This window comes from Eriocheir sinensis, chromosome 35 (genome assembly GCF_024679095.1).
Source record: "Eriocheir sinensis breed Jianghai 21 chromosome 35, ASM2467909v1, whole genome shotgun sequence".
Taxonomy (NCBI): Eukaryota; Metazoa; Arthropoda; class Malacostraca; order Decapoda; family Varunidae; genus Eriocheir; species Eriocheir sinensis.
This window is the reverse complement of record NC_066543.1, coordinates 56354-67356: the sequence shown is the minus strand read 5'-3', so window position 1 is coordinate 67356 and position 11003 is coordinate 56354. Positions and strand designations below refer to the sequence as shown.

General features: G+C 46.2%; 1 long non-coding RNA gene across 1 annotated transcript; it reads left to right on the top strand.

Annotated features, from left to right (window-relative positions):
- The first annotated feature begins 1065 nt into the window (after positions 1 to 1065).
- LOC127007223 (uncharacterized) lies at positions 1066 to 10076 on the top strand. The gene is made up of 6 exons (XR_007760122.1): positions 1066 to 1479; positions 2755 to 2895; positions 7975 to 8224; positions 8369 to 8484; positions 8577 to 8751; positions 8914 to 10076. It is a non-coding gene; the product is annotated as an uncharacterized LOC127007223 (long non-coding RNA).
- Positions 10077 to 11003: the final 927 nt, after the last annotated feature.

Below are 11003 nucleotides of genomic sequence, written 5' to 3'. Positions count from 1 at the left end.
ACATAAAGGCTACGAATATAATTCGCCTTAAGGAAGCTGAAGTCTTAATCAACACCCTTTAAACGCCCCCGACAAGCCCGTTACATTTGGTTGGCAGCGGTCACCCCGCGCCTGTGCCTTCGCTACCTCGTTCTCCTCCCGCCACGAGAACTCACCACCAAACCCGGGGACAGGCGTACAAGGAAGAAGGAGTCAACGCACCTGCCGTCCACCTGCCGTCCGCGGCACCGCACCTGCCGTCCGCGGCAACGCAAGGCGCCAGCCACGGCATCTCACAAGTCGCCACCTACGTGCAACTCACAAGGCGCCAGCTACAAGCATCTCACAAGTCGCCACCTACGCAACTCACAAGGCGCCAGCTACAAGCATCTCACAAGTCGCCACCTACGCAACTCACAAGGCGCCAGCTACAAGCATCTCACAAGTCGCCACCTACGTGCAACACACAAGGCGCCAGCTACAAGCCTCTCACAATTTGCCAACAACGAGCAACTCACAAGGCGCCAGCTACAAGCATCTCCCAAGTCGCCACCTACGTGCAACTCACAAGGCGCCAGCTACAAGCATCTCCCAAGTCGCCACCTACGTGCAACTCACAAGGCGCCAGCTACAAGCATCTCACAAGTCGCCACCTACGTGCAACTCACACGGCGCCAGCTACAAGCATCTCACAAGTCGCCACCTACGTGCAACTCACAAGGCGCCATCTACAAGCCTCGAGCACACCAGCTACAAGCCTACAGGCTCTACAGCCTCCAAGCCTCGAGCACACCAGCTACATGCAACTCTACAGGCGTCCAGCCTACAAGCCTCGAGCACACCAGCTTCAAGCAACTCTACAGGCGTCCAGCCTACAAGCCCCGAGCACACCCACAGGCCTACGCAGCCGATAGCGAGGGCCACAATCTACAAGCCGCTCCCCCGCTTCAAGCCAGCACTGCTACGAACACTGCAAGCCACTCCACGATACGGCGGAAGTATTCCCACCAGCAAGGAGGAGGCACGCCCCGCTGACCTTGGGACACCCCGCCTGCCCCTCGCTCCACAGCTGGCGGCACCACCGCTGCCGGGAGCATCGGCCCAAACCTCTTCCGGCAAACAGTCAGCAAGGGTACCCGCGGACATCTCCCGGTGACTGCAAGCTGTTCCCACTACCGTTTCTTGCAAGGCGTCTTCTCATGAGGTTACACACCCAAGTCGTCTTGTCTGCCACCGCCGCCCATCTCTTACTATAACAAGGACGACGCGGCCATCATACGTCTGGCGGCAGTGTACCGGCTCCCGCAGCCGCGGCCGCTCATTTTGCTGGGTCAGCAGTTTTTCAACCTCCATTGCGAGTCCTCCGATGTCAGCCCATCCCTCACCTCTCACCGCCGCTGTGGCCGCGGCCGAGGTTTCCTGACGCGCCTACAACGACTGCACGTCACCCAGGGCATCACAGGCCGTCGCCCTCTCCACTACATCTGCTGATTAATCTTGGTATTTGTGGATATTCCATTCTTGTCCAAATATGCCGACTCGGCTCATTTTCATTATTATCCGTGCAGAGGCACGATTTTTTTATTTCTGTGTTCCTAACGCTGTTCTTCAGTCATAATTGTGAGAGTAACGTTCATTCGCATACGATATTGATTCTTTCTTATTGTTGCTAGCGAGTCTATTGAGTATAGTGTGAGTTCCCTGATCAAATTTAATCTTCATCAGTGTGCCCTGCCTCCGTTTTCTTTTCACCGCTCGAGAGAAAACGTGAGCTTCATTGGTATACTCACTTAACATACCACTTTGTTTATATAGTTATTCTTTCTATATATACCCATATCATTAGGGCATTCCATTATAACCTTAACTTCTATTACGTCTATACAGGCACCTTGCTCGCCATTCTTTCTTGCCTTTTTAGGGTTTTCAACGCAAACTATTCATTCCTACACGTTCCGTTTATTGGTTCATATTTACAGCTATCAACATATGCTCCTCTTTTGTGAATGGTTTACACCATAGTATGAACAAAGACACTCTCGTTAAACTCGGCGACACCTTTAAACAGTTGGCTCGTCCTTCAAGTGAGGAGGAATTGGAGCAAGGTGCAAACACCGGTGATTTAAATGTGGTGAATTTGCGATCGGGGGCTACGTACTCTTCCCTCCCAAGGGATAGCGCCCCTTCACCTTCAGAATCGTCTGAATACTTAACCCCCACTCGGCCGAACACAATGCCTGTCGATCCACCTCCCTCCTCCTGGGGCCCCACACCACTTCCCCGCCCCCGATTCGGGTCATTCCAACTCACGCCAGTATTCGACAATTCTCGGGAGGCGAGACCGATTTTCGGCGCGACAGTTTTAGATTTGTGAGTCTGCCATCGTAAATTCCTCCATTACGAAAGATCATGATAAAATCGCTTTCATTCGGTCACGGTTACTTCCAGGCTCTCGGGCACTGAATTTGATGCAGTCCTCAGCGTTCGCTTCGGGGGACATTGGTGTAAACTATGAGGTTTTTAAAGGGAATTTCATTAAAATCTTCGGGGGCGGGAGTAAACCAAGCATCGTTAGACAGATGGCGCACACGGTTGAGTCCCTCCAAAAAAATTCCTCAACAAAGCCGATTTGGGACGCCATGATTGAGGCAAATCAGCTGGCGGTTGACTGTGTCAAGAGCTTGGAAGACGCGCTCTGGCTTCCAGGGGGCTGTATGCAAAAGCACCAGGTGAAGACAGCTTTCGAGTTGTTTTTTTACTTATTTCATATTTCAGAGAAGAACCGCCGTTCTGCCCTCCCTTTGGCCTTCAAACCGAGCGGGAAGTTGGTTGACTTCGTCTCAGAGTTAGAGGTCAAGGTTCAGGAACACCCTCACCATCAACCCCTCGCCCCAGCTGCAGCATTGCAGGCACAAAGTAAGGCATCTCTCACATGTAGTTTTTGCAAACAATCAGGACATTCTGAGCATTCTTGTTTCGCGAAACGTAGGGTATCAACACATTCGAGACGGGGCTCAGATAGGAGGTCAGGTGCTTACAGGGGCGGGCATCATTCATCACACAGGAACCCTAGGCCAAACCATCAGCGGAAGGCTGCCTTTTGCCATATCCACGGGAATTGTTTTCATGATTCAGACAGTTGTTCTGCAATACAAAAGGCCAAGGAGGAACAGAAGTACAAGTCCTCAGCGGACAGTAAACCACACTCCTCTTCTCAGAATAAAAAGACATGACTTCGTGACAGCCCCGAGGCGTACATCCAAGTGTCCCTTAAGGAAAATACTAATTGGGAGCAACTTGACTCCGTCATTGCCGCCTTGGGACGGACAAGCATAATTGCCCTCCCTTGCAAGGTGGGCAACACTTCACTCACCTTAGCGGTTGACACAGGTGCCACAGTCAATGTCATATCCGACTCCGCTTACAGGTCCCTGACACGACAAGCGAGTGGGGAAAATTGGCCGCTCCAAGAGAACGACCTGAATGTGATAGGCGTGACGGGCACCACTTTGGGAATCCTTGGGCGAGTACCGCTAACAGTCAGCTTACATGAAAAAGTATGTCCCTTTCGAGATTTCTTTTATGTCTCTAGCAGGTTTGCTTTACCTGTGGATGGGATCTTAGGATTGAACGCCATGAAAGACCTGCACATCGCCATAAACCCTGTAAGCAACGCGATCGTGTATCAAGGCCGACGCATACAGGGGATGGTCAACCCATCGCCTTTGTCAACTGTAATCTCACCCTCAGAGGTGGAAAATGACCAACCCACCACAGACTCAGGGGCTGCCACCGCCCAAGTGTCCCCTCTTACGGTCAAACCACACGAAACCATTGCAGACTTGTGGCGGACAGTAACGGCAGTCGTAGAAGGTCCTCATATAGTTCCGGATCGTGCTGCAAAACTTGTTAAAATCCGTTTGCCAAACGCCCCTCCGGCGGGCAGTGATGTGTGTATCGACGGAGTTCCTCACGTACACCGCGTGACGGTGGAGGTAACTCTTGCAACAGTCAAGGAGGGAGGTTTTGCAGAGGCATTGGTAATAAACACGTCTGGATCCCTGTTTTAAAAACACGGTGTTCGATTATGCCAGTGTCTAGCGTATGGAGAAATGTCTGTATCCCTAAAACACGGTGTTCGATTATGCCAGTGTCTGGTGTATGGGAGAATAGCCCCAGAACCACCAGCTACCCTTCAGCCCAAGTTTCAGCATATCCTCAGCGTGTCAGGCTTCTCCCGAACAAGACACAGCTCATTTAGAGGCGTTCCTAAAAGTTGCACACTATTCCGAAATTAAGCCAACCTTAGTCCAGCTTCTGGAGCATTATCGGGGGGTGCTTGCTCTACCGGGCGAGCCGCTTGGAGTTACGCAGTGTGCTGAACACCACATTAAGTTAAAACCCAATACAAATCCTGTATATATCAATGCGTACAAGCTCCCCCACAGTCAGAGGGAGGTGGTGCAGCAACTTATCTCTGAAATGTTAGAACAAGGTGTCATCAAAGAATCAAATTCCCCGTGGAATTCGCCCTTGTTCCTGGTTCCAAAGAAAGACGGCTCTTATCGTCCTGTGATTGATTTCCGGCGTGTGAACACCGCGACCGTGGATGATCATTTTCCGCTTCCCGTTCTTAGAGATCTTCTGATGTGTCTCGGTAGAGGAAATAAAGTCTTTACGAGTCTTGATCTGGTTAGTGGCTACTGGCAACTGCCCATGGCCCCCGAGTCACGTGAAATAACGGCTTTCAGCACGCCTCATGGCCACTATGAGTGGACGAGGATGCCGTTCGGGCTCAAAGGAGCTCCCTTGACCTTCCAAAGGACAATGAACAGTATTTTTGGTGACTTGCTGGGCAACTCTGTCTATGTGTATTTAGACGACATCATCATAGCAAGTAAAGACGTGCATGCACACATGGAAACACTAAAAGCAGTCCTACACAGACTTCAAGAGGTCGGATTAAAGCTCAAAATCACCAAATACGTGACCAATTGTAACCATTATTTTCCAACCTGTAACTCGCCACTCCTTCACGAGAGTCCGACTGACACACAACGACAGTCGCTCTCGCTCCGTCGCTTCTTGTACATAAAGGCTACGAATATAATTCGCCTTAAGGAAGCTGAAGTCTTAATCAACTCCCTTTAAACGCCCCCCGACAAGCCCGTTACATATATACATATATATATATATATATATATATATATATATATATATATATATATATATATATATACATATATATATATATATATATATATATATATATATATATATATATATATATATATATATATATATATATATATATATATATATATAAATATATATATATATATATATATATATATATATATACTTATATATTTATATGTATATATATATATATATATATATATATACATATAAATATATAATAATTCTTAAGAATCTTAATAACAGGCATAAGGGAGTCAGAGGGGGGAAGAGTAGAAAGAATATGCCCAGAATCCCCCAGAGAGGAGTTTTTACAGAAAATTTGAGAGAAGAGTTCAGCCTTAGAAATAGAGGAGACGGCGGTGCTGTCGTCAGGGTTAAGGGGAGGAGGGAAAGATGAAGTGAAATTGGAGGATATATTTAGGCTAGGTGCCAGAAGTCTCTGGAAGAATTTGAAAAAAGCAAGGTTTTGACATTTCCTATGGACGAAAGAGCTTTTGGTAAGTCGAAGAATAGATATGACACGTTTCCGGGCAGAAATATAAAGATCATGGTTAGCAGAAGTGCGAAGGCTCTGGTACCTTTTGTGAGCTGCCTCTCTATCTTTGATAGCACGAGAACAGGCGTGATTAAACCAAGCCATTTTAGCATGATGAGTAGAGAAAGTAAGTGGAATGTGTGCCTCCATTCCAAAGACAATCACCCCTGTGATGCGCTGGACACACACAGAGGAATCTCTCTCCTGGAAGCAGTAATCATTCCACGGAAAAACGGAACATCCTCAGGTCGTCTCACCGAGCTGAAGCAAAATGCCAGAAGCATCGCCTCTTCGGTGGGTCCAGGGGGTGTACAGGAGTGATAGGACAGGATACAGAAATAAGGTTGTGATTGGAAGAGCCCAACGGAGAGAGCAGTTTGACAGAGTAAATAAAAGGGTTAGAGGTAAGGAAAAGGTCTAGTATGTTGGGCCTGTCTCCAAGACGGTCGGGAATACATGTAGGGTGCCGAAGCAACTGCTCTAGATCAATGAGGAGTGCAAAGTTGTAGGCTTGTTCACCAGGCTGGTCAGTGAAAGAGGATGAAAGCCAAACCTGGTGGTGAACATTGAAATTTCCTAGGATGGAGATTTCAGCGAAAGGAAAGTGGGTCAAGATGTGCTCCACTTTAGAGTTCAAGTAGTAAAAGAATTTTACATAGTTAGTAGAGTTAGGTGAGAGATAAACAGCACAGATGTGTTTAGTTATAGAATGACAATGAAGTCTTAGCCAGATAGTGGAAAATTCTGAAGAGTCAAGGTCGTGGGCACGAGAGAAAGTGATGTCGTTGCGCACGTAGGCTCAACATCCAGCTTTAGATTGAAATTTAGGATAGAGATAGAAGGAGGGAAGAGAGTAGAGATTACTGTCAGTAGCCTCAGATACCTGTGTTTCGGTGAGGAAGAGGAGGAGAGATGGTGCTCTACAGAATGGAAATTGGAACGAAGACCTCGAATGTTGCAGACATTGATAAGAAAAAGGTCTGAGGAGTTATCAAGACACTTCTCAAGTCGGCAGCCAAAATGGGAGTCCTCCCTGGGGGAATTTGTGGTCCCCCCCCCCCCAGGTGGGGTCTCCGAGGCAATGCAGAATTTTCGTCATTTTGAATTTGTAAGGCTTTGGTAACAAGCTGTTTTCTAGTCAGCGGAACATAGGAACATAAGAACGTAGGAGTCTGCAAGAGGCCGGTAGGCCTGTACAAGACAGCTCCTTTAAAGCTAAGATCCCGTGAATCTACCCCCACCTATTATCACTGTCCATGCATTTATCTAATCTATTTTTTAATGTGACAACTGTATGTGCACTCACCACATGACTGCTCAGTTTGTCCCACTCATCTCCCACTCTGTTAGTAAACCAATTTTTACCTATGTCTCTGTTGAATCTGATTTTATCCAGTTTAAACCCATTACTACGTGTCCTACCCGGTTCTTTTACCAACAAAACCTTATGAATATCCCCCTTATTAAAGCCCATTATCCATTTATAAACATCGATCATGTCTCCACGCACTCTTCGCCCTTCTAGAGAATCCAAGTTTTACTGTTTGAGTATTTACTCAAACAGCCTTATCAGTCACTTCCTTGCTACACTATAAACGCAGCTCATCAACGCGTTTACACCATGGAGTTCTCTATTGAAATGGATGAGGTGGAAGAGTTTCTGCGGAAGGAAGTGTCGGGCATTCGTTATCGAAGACGACTGTCTAAAACTTGTCCATAGGCCGAACAGGAGAGATTTAATTAACAGGTGAGTAGTCTATTCGTGTAGAAACGAAAAGCGAAATGGTGTTATGGTCTATAGTTTAATATTTTTAGATATGATCGCAGAAGTTCGCTTCCTTCGGATGATTAAGGATTGCCAATACCAGCTCGACATTGCGCTGGCCAGTCACCGAGGAGCTGGTGACAGCGATGAAGCTGTTGCTTTGGGAGGCCACGTTGGCAGGGATAAGGTCATCGATCGTATAATGCAAAGATATTGGTGGAGCAACGTTACATCTGATGTAGTTGAAACCATCAAAACTTGCTCACGGTGCCAAAAAGCCAGCACGGTGTTCAAGAAGGTGGACCCGAAACTGCACAGTATCCCAATTAAGCCTCGAAACATGTACCAAATTGGCATAGACTTATGTTCATTGACAACGTGAGTTTGGTTTTATACAATTTGTATATAAGTACAATACTACTACTGTTATTTATACTATTTATACTTTTATGTAAGTTAATTTTGGCATGCTTACAACTGTGTATTTTTTCAGGTCCTCCAACGGTTATGTCGCCATTGTGATGGCTGTTTGTTATTTTTCCAAGTGAATTGAGACTCGCCCTTTAAAATCGAAGGAAGCTGTAGAAGTGGCTCGGTTCCTGTACGAGGACATTATCTGTCGTCATGGATGTGTTGCTATACAGATCAATGACCAGGGCAGAGAGTTTGTGAACTCAGTCTCAGCAGAGCTCCACACGCTCACAGGAACAACGCAAAGAATCACAGCTGCTTATCATCTTCAAGTAATTATTTATCATAATATTATAATGATTATATTTGATAGTTTGTGCTTATTCTTTCCTCTGTTTGAAAGCAATTTTTTGATCTTGTTGAAAAAATACCTATATATTTTTTCCAACAGAAAATTAACGATTTGTTAATTTCAGGCCAATGGATTAGTCGAGCGCAGCAACCGAACAGTTCAAAATCTTCTGCTTCGAACTCTGAGTGATCGACATGAAAACTGGGACAAATGTTTGCACGGCGTCTTATTTGCACTGAGGTATGTAATAACAGGGTAAACCTGCGAGTTTTTGTCGAAACGTCTGTGTGTAATATTATTAGTTTTTTAATTGCATTGCTTCTTTTATTTAGATCTACAGTCCAGGCCTCCACGAGGTTTTCACCATTCAAGATGTTATATGGCCGAGAACCTGTCCTTCCCATCGATGTGGACCACGAGTTCGCTGGCTGCACCTCCGATCCTGACGATCCTGAATTTGAGGAGTCTGACTTCCATGCAACACTCTCAAAGCTCGAAATATTACATGTATTTTTTTTTTTCATGCGAGAGGGAGTAGCTGTATACAGATGCAATATATATTTTATATACAGGCTACACATGTATAGTATCTTTATCCATACATAATGTAATATTTATATACACTAATCGATAATATTATGTTACTACAAGAGTATTTTTACCTTCCAGGATGTTGTTTTCAAGAAAGCTGATGCCAACATTGAGCGAGCTCAGGCAAGCAAGCTGATTTAGCAACGAGGCGATACAAACAAAAGAATTTCATCGTGGGTGACAAGGTGTTGCGTTACAACCTCTGCAGAGCCGACAGAAAAGGAGGCAAGCAAACCGATCCATGGGATGGTCCCTACGAGGTGGCTCAAGTTTGCGAGAAGGGGCTATACTGTCTCATTAATTCATCCACGAAAGTCACCCTCAAGGCGAAAGTGAACGGATGCAACATGAAGCCCTTCTTCGAACGCACTCCAGAAGCTTTACCACCGACTCCCTCAGTTACGTCATCTCCGCCATCTCCAAGTGTCCAAATAGTCGGGGTTCAGCAAGAAGAGATTATTTACAAGTTCTCTCCATTGACGGTTGCAACGCACCGATCAATCTGCAACAAATCTGGTGGACGTCTGGTATTCAAGAAATATCAGGTCCATCCGGAAAAAAAAAGACCTTCAAAAACAAGATCGAACCTCTTCCGTTAAAGCAACTGAAGGTAACGGAAATTGTATTTTCCGTGCATTGTCATATGCCATCACTGGAGAAGAGGACCAACACGACGTTGTCAGAAGCTTGATGTGACTTCATTGCCAGCATTGAAAACATCAAAGTTGAATCAATGCGTCAGAATAAAGTGTGCGGAACAACAACAGATATGTTAGCAGCAGCCAACATGTTCCATGTGAATGTATGTGTGTGGGCAAAGTTTGGTTCTATGCACACATGGCATAAACATAGGCCGAAATGCAGAGAAGTAGTAAACAAGTCAGTGTACCTCGACAATAAAGCAGGCAACCATTTTAATGTAGTTATTCGTGTGTACTGTGCACATGATTAGTGATTAGCTTTTGGATGGGAGACAACATTAATGTACTGTAGTGTGATTACTGATTAGTTTTTGTATGGGAGTCAACATCAATAATTTTTTTTCATCCAATAATGTGAGTCATTTCAACCTGATGGGGAGTCATATGAAACCAATTTCAGTTGACTGGGGAGTGCTATCTAACTAGTTTCAATTAACTGGGAGTGCTTTAAAACTAGTTTCAAGAGACTTCGGGAGTCATGTCTAGCGGGAGTATCCTGAAACGTCTACACCGGAACAGTGACCTGGCGACCTCATAGTCCTGCCCCAGGGGGAGTGGGGACGGGGTGGGAAGGTAGGCTGGGAGTGAGGTGAGGTCGATGCCGGGGAGAGACTGGAAGGTAGTGGCAAAATAACTGTTCGATGGCCTTTAATGCGGGGGGCACATAGGTCTTTGAGTTTTGATTACCACTTCCTGATGTTAGGCTGTTTGAGACTTTGAATCTTTTGGGAGTAATATGTTGCTTTAGCTTTCTTTATATCCGTATGACATGGTTTTGGAGGGGCTTGTAGAGTGAGAGGTTGTTGTGGAAGGCTTAGTTCCTCTGTTCAGTTAGGCGATTTATCCTAGGTGTGATCAACGGGGTGTCTGAAGGATGAACTCTCCGTGTTTTTAAAGGGAAGAAGTATTGGTAGGCTATAGTGAATGTGTTGGTGTAGTGTTTACACTTGTCATGCACGTCTTCCACGTTGAGAACTTCAGTCCAGAGGTAGTGTGTGATCCATTGGCCAAACGAATGGGTGGCTGAGTCCGTTACTGGCCTGTAGGTTTTGATGATGGGTGGGGCTTTGCTTGAGGTGGTTGGCGCAGGTGTCCACAGTACTGAGAGGTGTGTGCTGCGCCCCATGGGAGGTAGGGGATTGTGGGGGAGGTAGAGGTGTGTCAGATCGGTAAGGATTAAGTCTAAAGTGTTTGGAGCGTGTGTGGGAGAATCAACCACCTGTGTGAGGTTTAGATGTTCTTCTATGTCACTATTTTTTAGGTAATTGATGTCACCACAAAATATCATTTTTGCCGAGGGGAAGAGTGGGCGCTGCTGGACCATGTTTTCTATGATGTGGGTGATCAACGTGGCGGCGGAGGCAGCGCGAGGGGGATGATAAACAAGACAAATAGCACCAAGGCAACGTGGCAGGGGTGGGAGGGGGGGATAGCCTCACTCTGAGGGTTTCGACACCATCAGTGGCT